This window comes from Miscanthus floridulus, chromosome 7 (genome assembly GCF_019320115.1).
Source record: "Miscanthus floridulus cultivar M001 chromosome 7, ASM1932011v1, whole genome shotgun sequence".
Classification (NCBI taxonomy): domain Eukaryota; kingdom Viridiplantae; phylum Streptophyta; class Magnoliopsida; order Poales; family Poaceae; genus Miscanthus; species Miscanthus floridulus.
In genome coordinates, this window is record NC_089586.1 from 13,768,992 (window position 1) to 13,785,069 (window position 16,078).

At 46.9% G+C, this 16,078-nt stretch overlaps 1 pseudogene; it reads left to right on the plus strand.

The window, feature by feature from the left end:
• Positions 1-8,467: 8,467 nt before the first annotated feature.
• On the plus strand, positions 8,468-15,839 carry LOC136465099 (wall-associated receptor kinase 3-like; annotated as a pseudogene).
• The last annotated feature ends 239 nt before the right edge of the window (positions 15,840-16,078 follow it).

A 16,078-nucleotide genomic window follows, 5' to 3' on the forward strand; every position in this document is an offset into this window, starting at 1 on the left:
CGCCTCTTCTATTTAACATTGTAGCTGATATGTTGGCCATACTTATCAAGAGAGCAAATGAAGAGGCTCATATAAGTGGTGTGGTGCACCATCTAGTAGATGGTGGTTTATCGATACTACAATACGCTGAAGACACCATACTCTTTATGGAACATAATCTAGACCATGCCCGAAACATAATCTATTACACAGTCCCAAAAATACCCTCAGATATTTTGAGCGAACCACCTAACCGAAGGGGTATTGTGGCCCAACTCTGGAATATGCTGATCCGACGGCCACGTGCCCTCCATGACTTAGCTTTGCCTCGATGCAAGCCTTGTGATGGCGCCACGTGTCGCCTCCGATTCCCGCCGGAACCGTCGCCCGGGTTTTGAGGCCCAAACCACCAAACCACCCGCAAGTAGCGTACTCCATATGCATCCCCCACGCTTCGACACGTGTCACCTCGTCCTCGACCGCCCATCCGCCAAGTCCTCTTGAGCCTCCTCTCGACTCGCCCGACCGCCGTCATGACTCGATCAACACGGTCACTCCTCCATGTACACTTGCGCTCGTCGATGTCCCCAGATATCAGCCATCGTGGCTGGTCACCCGGCCTCCTGGTCCCTCGGTCCAAGCCTAGCATCCGTCCTTCACCGCTCCCGGTCCATCGGCACAGACCCGCATGACCTTCACCTTCGCCGTCAAACACCGCCTCCGAGCTCCACACCTGCGCACCACAAGCCAAGAGACATGTTGCACAACCCAACTCACGCCACGGTTAGTTCACAAACTCAACCCAAAGCGCCAGCTCGTTGACAATCACTCATCACACAAAGAACCACAAGGGTACATATCAACCTTGTGTTCTCAATCTCCCCCTTGATGAGTGCATTGTCAACACCAACACACAACAGCTGAGCAAAAGAAACAGAAGAAGAAAAAGAAAAGAGATCTCATCCAAATGACCAAAAGCCAATGAAAAGCCAAAAACGGGTTCATTTGAAATGAGCAAAACTTGGTCCCCAAAGACATGGGCAACGGCTCAACGCAACCAAGTAAAACACAGCTAGCCCTCAAGAAGAGGCAGAAAGGGCTCAACACCACTAGCAAAAGCTCGAAAACTGCTAGTCCCTCCAGAAGAGGCAAAGGCTCAACACAACTAGCAAAGCAACTCAAATGCAATTCCCCCTGAACAAATGCAGTCTCCCAAAAGTATGCATGCACTCAACTCTCTGGATTTGTGGATTGTGTGTTCTCTCCCCCTTGTTGGCACATGCACTTATCAAGATAGCTCTCCCCCTTGAAAACACAACAAGAGGCTAAAAGGCTGCAACTCCCCCTCAAGAGATGCTATGAATGCACATGAATGCAAGTACTTCAGGAGTATAGCAATCAGAAGGAAAAGATGCTCTAACGGGTGCTGTTATGTGAGTATAGCAACATACACAAGTGCTAGCAAATGCTCAAACTGATCAAGTGAAATGAAATATGAATGATAAGCATTTTTGAGCAGTTTGAAGCATATAAAGAGAGAGTTCACCACCAAAATTAGCACATAGCAAGTATAAGCAGGAAATCGACCTGGTGCTAACAAATATATACAAGGTGAACTACCCCAAGCAGCGGTCACACATTATGTCAAAGACGAACCTAACACTTGTGTTTGATCAAAATTATCAAGATTTTGCAAGTTTCAATTTATCACAAGTATTAGTCAAACATGTGTGTGCGAGAGGTTGTAAGTACTATCAAGCCTAACTTTTCAACCATGCGGAGCCTATGTCAGAAACAATTAGGAGCTAAAGGCAATGGTTTTGGTCATCCACTACAAGGCTTAGGTTCATCCTAAGTGCAATAGGAAGTAGTCCCGATACCTTGATGTGAGACAGTACAGGCCCATCTCGATCTTTTCTCATCACATAACTTAGATTTCAAATTTTAGCACAAGAGTATCCAAGTTGTCCAAGCAAGTGAATGACTCAAAGCGAGAGACATAGCAACCTAGCATATACATGAAAGCAGCAGGGATTTCAACATATCCTATACATGCTAGTTGCCAATCGCAGCGGTGAACAAATTTTTAGGTTTCGTCACTTATTAACCATGTTCACAAGTTGTAAAAACAATCTTAGCTCATAACATGTATCAGGTGATCAAAAAGAGCCTAAGCTGAAGCACCATCATGTACACACAGAACATACCAAAGAGAGCAAAGTTTCATTCTGATAGCTATATTCATGAAGCTCAAAATATGATCTATCATACATGATGCTATGCAATGCAAATATGATACAAAAACCAAAACAAAAACTATACAAGATCCAAAGCTTCCCTCCTCTAAAAAGGGAAGCACACCCCCAAATCCCCTCATAGCTAGGCAAATGTTGCTTGATCTAGGGGTTTTGTGAGGATATCAGCAAGCTGTTTGGTGGTGTCTACATGGCAAAGATCAATATCCCCTTTCTCATAGTGGTCGCGTAGGAAATGAAAACGGATATCAATGTGCTTGGTTTTGGAATGTAGAACTGGGTTCTTTGCCACACTTATAGCACTGGTACTGTCACAAAGAAGTGGGACTCTCTCAAAGCTCAACCCAAAGTTTCTCAAGGTGTAAATCATCCAAAGCAACTGGGAGCAACAGCTAGCGGCAGCAACATATTCGGCCTCTGTGGTTGGCTGGGCTATGCTAGTTTGCTTGTGAGAGGACCAAGAGACCAAAAAAGACCCCAAGAATTGACAAGTTCTAGAAGTTGACTTGCGATCCAAACAACACCCCACAAAATCCGCATCAGAATAACCACAAAGCGAAAGGGTCGAAGAAGAGGAGTACCAAAGACCAAATTCGGGTGTGAAATGAAGGTACCTCATGATCTGTTTGACCGCCTGCTTGTGGGAAGTGTGCAGTGAAGCTTGGAAATGAGCGCACAAACACACTGCAAACTGTATGTCTGGCCTCATCGCCGTCAGGTACAGGAGTGAGCCAATCATGCTCCTGTACTCCTTCTGGTCCACCGGCTCACCGTCCTCATCGGTATCCAACGCCGTCGTGGTGGACATGGGCATCGAAAGAGGCTTGGCCTCGCCCATGTCAAACTTCTTCAGGATGTCCTTCGTGTACTTGCCTTGAAGCACAAACGTCCCATCCCGGGTCTGCTTGATTTGCAACTGAGGAAGAAGTTGAGTTCTACCATCATGCTCATCTCGAACTCCCTTCTCATTGTATCTGCAAACTTGGCAACCAAAGCATGAGATGAACCACCAAAGATGATATCATCCACGTATATCTGAACAATGAGAGTATCAATGCCTTGCTTGAGGAGAAAAAACGTTTTATTAACCGATCCCATTTTGAAACCCTTTGTAAGCAAAAACGTTTTCAAATGCTCATACCAGGCTCTAGGGGCTTGTTTCAAACCATACAAAGCTTTTTGGAGTTTAAACACATGGTTTGGAAACTTGGGATTTTCAAAGCTAGGGGGTTGCTTAACATAAACCTCTTCCTCTATGTACGCGTTCAAGAAAGCACTTTTGACATCCATTTGAAAAAAGCTTAAAACCCTTTGAAGCATCAAAGGCTAAAAGGATCCTAATGGCTTCTAAACAAGCAACAGGAGCAAAGATTTCCTCATAATCTATACCCTCCTTTTGATAAAAACCTTGGGCTACCAACCTAGCCTTGTTTCTTACTACCACCCCATCCTCACTCTGTTTGTTTTTGAAAACCCACTTGGTTCCTATGGGATGGCAGTCTTGTGGAGGTGGTACCAAAACCCAAACATGGTTTCTCTCAAAGTTTTCTAACTCCTCATGCATGACATTAACCCAATCAGGATCAGATAAAGCATGTCCAACATCCCAGGGTTCAAAAGAAGCAACAAATGCAGAATGAGCAAAGTGAGAGATTTGATATGACCTGGACCGCATGACTCGCTGGTCAATGTCGCCTAACATCTGTTTAGGTGGACGGCGACACTAAATGTGCAGAGGTGCTTCCCTCGCTGAAGTCACCTCCCCCTCAACAGCAGTTGGTGCTTTCTCAGGTGCAGCCAGCGCAAGCTGAGGAAGCTGCTCGAACGGTCCCCAAGTAGTGGAAGAAGAGGGGTCACAACTGTGAACTGAAGTAGTCGTCGTAGGCTCGAGAGGGGCAGCCGGTGGAGTCGGCTCGGGATCATCCCAATCGGCATCTTCCTGCTCCTCCTCCACAAAGATGCTTTCAGCAAACTCCTGCTCACCTACACACTCAAAGACATGGGTTGTACAAGGCATTGTTTCATCGAATGTGACCTCGTAGGTCTCCACGATGTGGTTAGTCTCAAGATTAAGTACTCGATAAGCTCTAGAATGAGAAGCATAACTAAGAAATATACCATCGGAAGACCTAGATTCAAACTTGTCCAAATTACCTTGTTTCAAGATGAAGCACTTGCATCCAAACACTCTGAAGTGGCTCACCTTGGGTGGACGTCCAAACTATAACTCATAAGAAGTTTTCTTCATGAAAGCCCGAAGGAAAATGCGATTTGAAACATGGCACGCGGTGTTGATCGCTTTGGCCCTATATCTTCCAGGAGTCCTATGCTCATTGAGCATCGTCCTAGCCATTTCAACCAAAGTCCGATTTTTGCGCTCAACAACACCATTTTGCTGAGGGACATAAGGTGAGGAAAATTGGTGTTCGAGACCCAAAGAAGCACAGAAGGTTTCAAACTAAGAGTTTTTGAACTCGGTGCCATTGTCACTGCAGATAGCTCTTATGGCATTCTTAGGCATCTCAGTTTGCAACCGAAGAATCAAGTCTCGAACCAAAGAAAACGCCTCATCCTTAGCCTCCATAAAGAACACCCAAGAATACCTCGAAAAATCATCAACAACCACAAGCACGTACCACTTCCCCCCCACCGAGCGTACCCTAGCTGGCCCAACAGTATCCATATGAAACAGCTCACCGGGTCGCTTTGTCATCACTTGGTTTACCGGGGGGTGAGAAGCAGCCACCATCTTACCATGACGACAAGGATGGCAAACCAAATCTTTCTCAAATTTCAATTTGGACAATCCTTGGATTAGACCAAGTGAGCTCAACCGAGCTAGTAGGTCAAAACTCAAGTGGCCTAGCCTCCTATGCCACTTCCAAAGCTTTGAGGAAGATCCAGCTACCAAACAACAAGAAGAGCCAAAAGAGTGAGAAAAATCAGCTCAAAAGACATGGCCAAAAGGGTAAATCCGACAAACAAGACCCCCCTAAGAATCAAGAACTCAAGATAGGCCTTTCTTAAAGCGCACTTCAAAACCGTCCTCAAGGAGTTGTGAAACAGAAAGCAAATTAAAATGCAAATTAGAAACCAAAGCAACATCCTTGAGAACAAAACTCTCATTGACCCGAATGGTCCCACGAGATACCACATTACCTTTGCTATTGTCCTCAAATGTGATGTACTCCTTATGCTGCACGGGGTTGAGGCTAGAGAACCACTTTGAGTTTCTGGTCGTGGCACAAACATCCGGAATCCATGAGCCACGTGTTCTCTAGGCCTCCGTCCTGCTCAATAGAAAGGCAGAGGGTGAACAAATGGCACAACACTGGGGTTAGTAACCATGAAGGATACCAGTGTTGAGTCATTTGCCCTGAAAAAGTATTAGGAAAAACACCAAACATGCCATGTCCCATTTGAGGAAAGCGATCACCACGAGGGGGAAAATGTGGTCTGCTAGAGCTGTGGGACTGAAAGCCACCACCATGGGATCCATGGTCATATTGACCATGACTAGAACCCCGCCGAGCATGACCACCGCGTGGTTTCACAACCTGAGGCCTAGCACCTTGAGGCATTGCACCTCTTGGCCTAGCACTACACCTCTGAACAAGCGGCACATGTACGCCATGTGGAGGGCGATACATCTTCTGGTTGTTCAACTCGAACTCTCGCCGCTCATCTCTCTTCCTCCTAAATCAAAACTCAACAAGGTGACCATCCCTATGGCAGTACTCACAGTGATACCTCACCTCTCTCTTGGGTGGTGGTTGGTTCACTCTCTTGCGGGTATGGTTCACTCTTGGTGGTTGTTTGGCTCTAGGAAGGGGATCCTCAAAGATGTTTGGTAGAGTGTCAAGTGGGTTCCTGAGATGGTTAGGTTTTGGAATCCACACTTATTTCTGAGGTGGAGCTTTTGGAGGTTCTTCAAACACTCCATCTTTGATGGTAGGCTCAGTGGGCTTAGGTGGAGTAATCTTGATCAATTTGGGAGTTGTGGAAGGTTTCTCACTTGGTTTCAAGCCACTATGCTCACCAACCTTGCCATAGAGATTTTCACCCTTTTCACCTAAAGCAAAACCTACTCCCGGTCCATCAATTCCCCTCTTGAATTGGTTGACCATCGTGCCCAACTGTGGCTCACTACAGGACACCTAGCTCAAGACGGTCCGAAGGTATGTGTTTTCTTCCTCGGTTCTCATCTTGTCGTGCCTGCAGGACTCAAGCTCTAGCTCTAAAGCCTCACAAAGAGAACACTTAGCAGCACCTGTGCTATCTGAACTGGTCTTCTCAAGCAAAGCGATCTTGGCAACCTTCTCTACCAGCTCAGATTGCAAGCCCGAGCAGGACTTGCACGCACCCAACAAGACAGGCCTAGCCTTCACCTCCTCAAGCTCATCTAACAGAGAGTCATACTTGCTTTGCAAAGTTGCAAAGTTAGACATGTGGATGGCACAAGCATCGTACTCAACCTCCTCAGACACAACCACAGAGGACTTCACAGACTCAAGCTCCTTAAGCGCATCCTCTAGCTTGTCCTTATACTCCTTCCTCTCATGAGCAGTGCGCTTAAGCAACTTATCTTGGCTAAGCAAAGTAGCATTTAAAGTTTCAACCTCAGCAGCAAGCTCGTCGGTGGTAAGTGATACCTAAGAAGCGTCGTTGTTGCCGAGAACCTCGTCCTTGCTGGTATCCACCTCATCACCAAGCACCATGGTGCAAAAGCCTCCATGGGTGGAGTCAGCAAAGAAGTAGAGCCCGTTCAGCTTCTCATCGACCTTTCTCTCAGACTCATCATCGCTCGAAGATGAAGAAGCACGCTCGTCGCCAGAGTCATTGTTGAGGTCGCTGAGGGAAGCAAGGAAGGCGCACTGCTAGGCCTTGGCCTTCTTGAGGTACTTCTTCTTGAGCGCCTCCTTGTCGAATCCTCTCTTGGACTTGTACTTGCCAGAGGTGTACTCGCGCTTGTCCTTGCGCTTGCCAGTGTCCTGCTTGCTAGAGGAGTGCTTGTTCTTCTTGGGGCAGTTTGCGATGAAGTGGTCGGGGTCTCCACAGCTGTAGCATCCCTCCTTTGGACCACCGCGCCGGTGGTTCATGCGGCTGTTGTGGAATTGTGAGAACCAGCTAATGATCAGTGCCAGCTCGTCGTCCCCAAGCACCTCCATCTGCTCCTCTGTAACTGAAACTAAAGAGGACAAAGAAAAAGCAGCTTGTGAAGGGTGAGCCAGAGAACTTGAACCACTAGTACCTGAGACCAAAGTCATGGTCGGTGCAGAAGGATTCTCGAGCTTGGCTCGAGTCTGGTGATCGATCTCAGTGGACTTGAGCTTGCTGAACAGCTCATCCACGTTGAGTGTCTCGTAGTTGGGTGACTCAATGATCGCAGAGACTTTCACTTCCCAAACCCTCCGATCTAGGGCGTGTAGTAACTTGATCATGATTGAGTGAAAGGCAAGAGAAAATTGCATTACGTGCCTTGCTATTGGCATCGTGCTAGTCAATCTGCTCCTGACAGATACGAGCAGCAAGAACAACGTAATTTGGATCCTCACAAATCTCCTAAGCCCGCGAGTTGATGCTCTGGAGATGCGCAGACATGCAGATCTTCCAATACGGGTAGTTTGTTCCATCGAAGAACGGTGGCTTGCTGGAACCGCGCTCCATGTCGCCTTCGTGGATCACGGACCGATTAAGGTGGAATGATCCTTAACCGGCTCCGATATCAATTAAAGGACCAAAAATAGCGACCAGAGGGGAGTGAATGGGAGCCTCAAATTTCTTTCGAAATATTCAGCCACTGTCCCAAAATCACTGCCAAACATGTAAAGCAATCACCGTGATATCCACGACCCAAATGAGTGGGTAGATGTTCCTTAGGAACATAGCGGGACATCACAAAGCAAATCGAGAACGAACCGGACGCAAAACAGTGACAAACCGCGCTCAGGCCCTCATACCGGACATGTCCAAGGTCTGCACCGGACGTGTCCAGAAAACACGCAGAGAACAAGTGAAAACCTCAAAATCACAGTCCATACCCGACGTGTCCGGTTTGAACTGGACAGCACAGAGCGACTTTGGGAGAAAAATGGAAAACCCTATCAAACGGTGTCCAAAAATTATGAAATTTGAAACAAAGCTTCTAGACACCTTGAGGTAGCTCTCCACCAAATTTCAGCTCCAAACTCGAAAGTTTGACCTACCGACCATGTCTGGAATTCACACCGGACATGTCCGGTATGTACGAGCAGATTTCCGGAAAAATCGATTCCAAGTCCGAAACTCTACCAAATCAAATCCAACTACGACCAAATTTTAACCAGGTGATCACAAGGTTGTTGGAGAGCTATCTATGAAAGATCATTGCCCAAAACTTGGTAGAACTCTGGGAAAATCAAATCACACGAAAAACACTGGTTTTTCCTCCCCGAAACTTGAATCGCCCCGATCTATGAACTCGTGAGGATTTAGATAAATTCCTTCGGTGAAAGGGATCAACTCATGTCCTAGTTCATCTCAGATCAAAAGGAACGAATCAAAATGCCTTCAAAATGAAGAATCGAAGCAAGAACGAAAAATGGGAAAAACAAGGACGTGAAGAACATGAGGAGCACAACTCACGATCTGAATCCCGGAGGACAATAGGAGGTTAGGGCCTCCATTCCCACTCAAAACATAGGATTCGATTACACCGAGTAGCTAGATCATCTGTAGACCTCTTGAGAAGAACCTAGGGGAGGGGAAAACCTAAGGAGAAGAAATGAAAATGGCAAGAGGTAAGGGTGATTGGGACACCCTCATCCTTATTTATCAGGGCTATTACATAGTCCCAAAAATACCCTCAGATATTTTGAGCGAACCACCTAACTGAAGGGGTATTGTGGCCCAACTCTGGAATATGTTGATCTGATGGCCACGCGCCCTCCATGACTTAGCTTCGTCTCGACGCAAGCCTTGTGATGGCGCCACGTGCCGCCTCCGATTCCCACCGGAACCGCCGCCCGGGATTTGAGGCCCAAACCTGAAAACCGTCCAACCGGTGGTTTTGAGGCCCAAACCATCAAACCGCCCACGAGTAGCGTACTCCATACGCATCCCCCACGCTTCGACACGTGTCACCTCGTCCTCGACCGCCCAGCCACCAAGTCCTCCTGAGCCTCCGCTCGACTCGTCCGACCGCCGTCTTGACTCGGTCAACACGGTCACTCCTCCATGTACACTTGCGCTCGTCGATGTCCCCATATATCAGCCATCGCGGCTGATCACCCGGCCTCCTGGTCCCTCGGTCCAAGCCCAGCATCCGTCCTTCACTGCTCCCGGTCCATCGCCACGGACCCGCATGACCTTCACCTTCGCCGTCAACCACCGCCTCTGAGCTCCACACCTGCACACCACAAGCCAAGAGACATGTTGCACAACCCAACTCACGCCACGGTTAGTTCACAAACTCAACCTGAAGTGCTAGCTCGTTGACAATCACTTATCACACAAAGAACCACAAAGGTACATATCAACCTTGTGTTCTCAAAGTTCCTAGTCATTGGCTGCAATACGCTTGCATATATATGTATACAGACAATAACTTGACAGCATCTACGACGTGTGCATCATTGCGTGGGAGCACAGGGGTCCTGCTAAACAATTCATGTTGTGGAGTAGGCTGCTGCCAAAAAGCCATACCCACCAAAGGCTTAAAAGAATATAGCATAGATTTCGATAGTGCATACAATTCTTCCGTTTTAACTAGTTCGTGGTTCAGTCCATGCAGCTATGCTGCGCTAGTGGAAGCAGACACATTCAATTTCAGTAGTGATTACATAACTACTATGAGATTTAACACGACCTCCGAGGGGCAGCATCCCCAGGTGCTGGACTCGGCAATTGGAAATGTAACATGCGAGACGGCCAAAAAAAACAAGACCACCTATGCATGCCGTGCCAGAAACAGCGAATGTGTGGATTCAACAAATGGCCTCGGGTATCGATGCAATTGCTCAGAAGGTTATGAAGGGAACCCTTATATTCATGGTGGACCTGGTGGTTGCACTGGATATATATATATATATATATATATATATATATATATATATATATATATATATATATATATATATATATATATATGAAAATTATTTTCTACTCCCAGGTAGTAGTTACTCCCATGTGTATATCTCTAGATTTATATGGCCCAACGAAGTATATGTAGATGGAGTATATTATCATACTAGACCATCTAGAGTAGTATGTATGACAAGTATGTATGTATACTTAGAGTATATAGTTATACTTATTTTATATGCTACTGTCATAGTATTATATAATATATTAAAAAATATGGGCTCTTTTGAAAAAAAATTCACATAGTAAAGATCTGAAGTATCTTAATATGAGTACGTCAACGTACTCAAACTGATAAATGAGTATCTATACATACGCAACGTGATTTATCGATCATGGGAGTAACTACTCCCGGGAGTATATAAATATAACCATATACTCTAAGTATACTTGCATACTTGACATACATAGTACCATAGATGGTCTAGTATGATTATATACTCCATCTACATACACTTTGTCGGACCATATACGCCATAAATATAGAGGTATACACATGGGAGTAACTACTCACTAGGAGTAGGAAATAATTTCCCTATATATATAATTTGTCTTCAATCAGTCCATATATATAAATCTTGAATGCTGAGTTCAGTGATAATATATAAAAGACACGTGTTAGTTTAAAACCATTCATTCTTCAAATGAACTGATAAATGTATAAACTATTCCTTTTCTTTTGATTGAAAAAGAGATCGTGTTGACCGTCTTCAATTGTAAAATCAGTTAATATCCATTTCTAGGGGTCTGTACCTCCAATCATTTCATATTATGTGTTAATTCTAAGATATTCAATTTTGTTCGGTGTTGCTTTATCAATCACTCATGATGAAGTAATCCGTTAAGCTTTTTTTTTTCTATGTGTACTGCAGATGTGGATGAGTGCAATCAGAATCCAAACGTATGCAATGGTGCGACTTGCCACAACAGAGAAGGAGGATACCGCTGTTCATGCCCTCTTGGCAGAAAGTTGGATAATAAGAACTCTTGCAACCCAGACATCAACTTTATCATAGGTAAATCACTACAAGTTTGCACGCTTGTTTAATTTTCTGTACAATGGCACAATTGTAAGTGAAACTAAAACAAATAGCGACTATTTTCACACAGCATCATGCAAATGTATTATACTTCACCACTATAGTTCAGGTAATAAGTAGACCTAATAATTAGCATTATCTAGAAGGGAAGTACACACCATCCATGTGCAAAGAGGCACAAAAGCATCAGTGCATGAACTCGCGACAAGCACATACATGCTGCTCCCCCAGTCCCATAATACATTGATATTCTAGGATTAAAAAATGCCAAAAAAAAACTTGATGTCCTTTATCTTAAACACATCATTGGACCCACAACAATAATCAGTTACATTCATTTTAATGGCATGATTAGTGTAATTAGCACCACCTGAGAGGAAATAGGGGCCTGCATGCGTTTATGTATTCCTTTGAATGAGCACTACATATTCATTAATTAGTGAAATAGCATAACAACTTCAATAAATAGGGCATATAGGTAATTTGCACAAGGTCCTAATATGTCCTTAAAATCCTAAAATATAAGTATTCTGGGACAGAAGTAGTACAAGATATGCAATCATATTAGGTGTATGTATCCTGTATGGTGCTATAATCTCTGGAAAGTTTAGAACAGAGCTGATGGAAAAAAATAAACCAGGGAGATTCGGTATATTAATTAATCCAGGACAGACACCAGAACATTGTGTATAATAACACATTTACCACATCCACATATACTATGCTTTTCATTAAGTGGGTTTAGTTAATTTAACAATGTATTTGATATCAATATGTGCAGGCATTTCCATTGGTTCCATTGTTCTAGTGATTATCATATTCTGCACACGTATAATTTGTGAAAGATAAAAGGTTACAAATGTCAAGAAACAATATTTCCAGCATCATGGAGGGCTCCTGTTATTTGAGAAAATGAAATTGGACCAGGGCCTTGCATTTACCATATTTACTGAAGCCGAACTAGAACAAGCAACAAATAAATTTGACAAAAGCGAAATTCTTGGGCGTGGTGGAGGCCATGGCACTGTGTACAAGGGAGTAATTAAGGATATTCCAGTGGCGATAAAAAAAATGTGCATTGATTGACGATAGGCACAAAAGGGAATTTGGCAAAGAAATGTTGATTCTTTCCCAAATCAATCACAAGAACATTGTTAAGCTATTGGGTTGTTGCCTTGAGGTGGAAGTCCCGATGCTAGTGTGTGAGTTCGTTCCAAATGGAACATTATTTGATCTCATTCATGGCACGAAACACACAATGCATATCCCTTTCAGTTCTCTCTTGAGGATTGCCAATGAGGCAGCTGAAGGACTAGCCTTTTTACATTCCTATGCAAATCCACATATTCGACATGGTGATGTGAAGAGCTCTAACATCCTTCTTGATGAGAATTACATGGCAAAGGTGTCAGATTTTGGTGCCTCCATACTAGCACCAACTGATGAAGCCCAATTTGTGACAATGGTTCAAGGAACATGTGGTTATCTGGATCCTGAATATATGCAAACATGCTGGTTAACAGATAAGAGCGATGTTTATAGCTTTGGTGTTGTTATTTTGGAGATCCTTACCGGGCAGATGGCATTTAAACTCGTTGACCATGAGGTACAACGAAGCTTGTCGTCAAGTTTCTTATTGGCTATGTAGGAGAACAATCTTGATGCGATACTGGATAGTCGAATATGTTAGCATGATGTAATTAGGCCTGTATTAGAGAATGTAATTGGGCCCATGCGGCAGGCCTGCGAGCCGCCCTAGCTGCCCCTATATGTAATCCCTGTGATCATACGAGGAATTAATCAATCATTCCTAAACTTACATGGTATCACCGCGGTTCCGATCCGCTACACTTCCGCAACCCTAACTCCTACCGCGCGCCGCCGATCCGATCGCCGTTCCAGGCCGCAGAAGCCTCTCGCGCCGGAACGCCGCAGGTCCTGATCGCCGCGCCCTCCAACGCTCGGACTCCGTCCATGTACGTGCGATCTCGTACGTGAGATCGGTCTCCGTCCTCGTACCTGAGATCGGTCTCCATCATCGTACGTGACCAGACCACGGCACCTGGTCTCCGTCTCGCCATCCCTCCCGACGCGTCCCCATGGCGGCTGACGACGATGCTGCTGCTGCCGCCGCCGCGGCCAAGGAGGCCGAGGACCGCCGCATCGCCGAGGAACGCGCCGAAGCTACACGTCGTGCCGAGGCGGCGCGTCTCCGTGCTGAAGCACTCGACAAGTTCGAGGCTGCCCATGAAGCAGTCTGGGCGCAGGCCACCGCCGTCGTCAATGTCAAGGCCATGATCCCCATCGTCCTCGACAAGGCCACCGGCACGTACACCAAGTGGCGCGGCATGTTTCTTACGGTGCTCGGCAAATATGCCCTTGCACCGCACGTCCTCGACGACGAGGCGCTCCCAGACCGCCCCGTCTGGGTCCAGGTGGACTGCGTCGTGCTATCGTGGATCTTCGCCACCGTCTCTAGCGACCTGCAGCAGTCGCTCATGATCCGGCAACGTCGCGCCCGCGAGGCATGGTGCTACCTCGAGGATGAATTTCTCGGACAGAAGGAGTCACGTGCACTTCTCCTCGAGACGCAGTTCCGCAACCTCACCCAGGGCTCCATGACGATCACCGACTACTGCCGCAAGTTGGAGACCATGGCTGCGTCCCTCGCCGAGTTCGACGATCCCGTCGGTGACCGCCAGATGGTGCTCACTCTTCTTCGCGGGCTCAGCACCAAGTTCCGCCACATGGTGTCTATTCTGAAGATGCATCGCCCGTTCCCGACATTCGCCGAGGCCCGCACCCATCTGCTGCTCGAGGAAATCGACATCGACGCTCGCCCACCGTCCCCGCCTGCGGCTCTCGTCGCCAACGCACCATAGGCATCTGCTGCTCCTCACCAAGGGCCGGCGGCGCCCACTGCTCCAGCACGCACTGGCCATCCCGGTGGCCAGCCCGGCGGTCAGCCAGGAGGCCAGCGCAACGGACGCCGGCGCGGCAAGGGTGGCCGCGGCCAGGGCCACGGCATCCAAGGCCAAGGCCACCAGTCCGCTCCCCAAGGCGGTCACGGCCCTCCTCCAGGCGGCTACGGTGCTTCGACCGGCCACGGCGGCGTGCATCCCTCCTTTGCACAAGTTCGCTATGACAGACATGGGCCAGCTTCATCATTTTTTGGGCATATCTGTGACTCGTTCTGCTAAGGGTCTGTTTCTCTCCCAACGGCAGTACACTTTGGAGATTTTGGAGCGCGCCGGGATGAGTGCGTGCAAGCCATGCAGCACACCTGTGGATCTTCACTCCAAATTATCCGAAGATGGAACTCCTGTTAGTGATGCCACCCAGTACCGCAGCTTAGCAGGGGCTCTTCAGTACCTGACCTTCACACGGCCAGATATTGCTTTCGCCGTCCAGCAGATTTGCCTTTATATGCATGATCCTAGAGAGCCTCACCTTGCTGCTCTCAAGCGCATCTTGCGCTACTTACAGGGCACTACGACACTTGGACTGACTTTGCGCCGCTCCCCTCCTACTGAGCTTGTTGTCTACACAGATGCAGATTGGGCTGGATGTCCCGACACTCGACGGTCGACCTCTGGTTATGCAGTCTTCCTTGGAGACAACTTGGTGTCTTGGTCCTCCAAGCGACAGTATACCGTCTCTCGGTCCAGCGCCGAGGCCGAGTATCGTGCTGTGGCGAACGGCGTCGCTGAAGCTACTTGGTTACGACAGCTACTCATTGAGCTCCAGCGCCCCCCTTGCCGTGCTACCTTGGTCTATTGCGACAACGTCAGTGCTGTCTATCTCTCCAGCAATCCTGTGCAGCATCAGCGGACGAAGCATGTTGAGATCGACCTCCATTTTGTTCGAGAGAAGGTTGCCCTTGGTCACGTTCGAGTTCTCCATGTCCCGACGACATCACAGTACGCCGACGTCTTCACCAAAGGGCTTCCCACTTCCTTGTTCCAGGAGTTTCGGTCCAGCCTGACCGTTAGCGATGCTCCCGATTAGACTGAGGGGGAGTGTTAGCATGATGTAATTAGGCCTGTATTAGAGAATGTAATTGGGCCCATGCGGCAGGCCTGTGAGCTGCCCTAGCTGCCCCTATATGTAATCCCTGTGATCATACGAGGAATTAATCAATCATTCCTAAACTTACAGAATAAAAGGGCGTGAGAGCATCAAATTGCTCAGGGGACTCGCAGAGCTAGCTAAGCATTGCTTGGATATGTGTGGTGACAACAGGCCCTCCATGCAGGAGGTGTCCGAGGAGCTTTCTAGATTAAGAAAGCTTTCAAAACATCCTTGGATACAAGGAAGTACTGAGACTGAGAACCTTTTAGTTGGACAATCAACTGAATATTTTGAAATAGAACAAAGCACGGAATACCCAAGAAAAGATGAGGAAATGCCCATGACCCAAAGCAGTTCATACTTTTTTAGGTGAAAATAGAAATGCGACATGTTTAGACCTTGTCGATGTTTTACCACCGATAGCCTGCCACGGGGGTACCCGGGGCAGTATGTTCGGGCTTCGGCGTATGCTGAACTCGATGGTTAACGCAAGAGACAGTCGATTTATCCTGGTTTAGGCCCTCGATCGTGGATCGAGTAATAACCTTACGTCCAGTCGGCGTTAGCCTTTGCGTTGGATTGATTGTGATATGTTGTGTTGTACAATTGTCC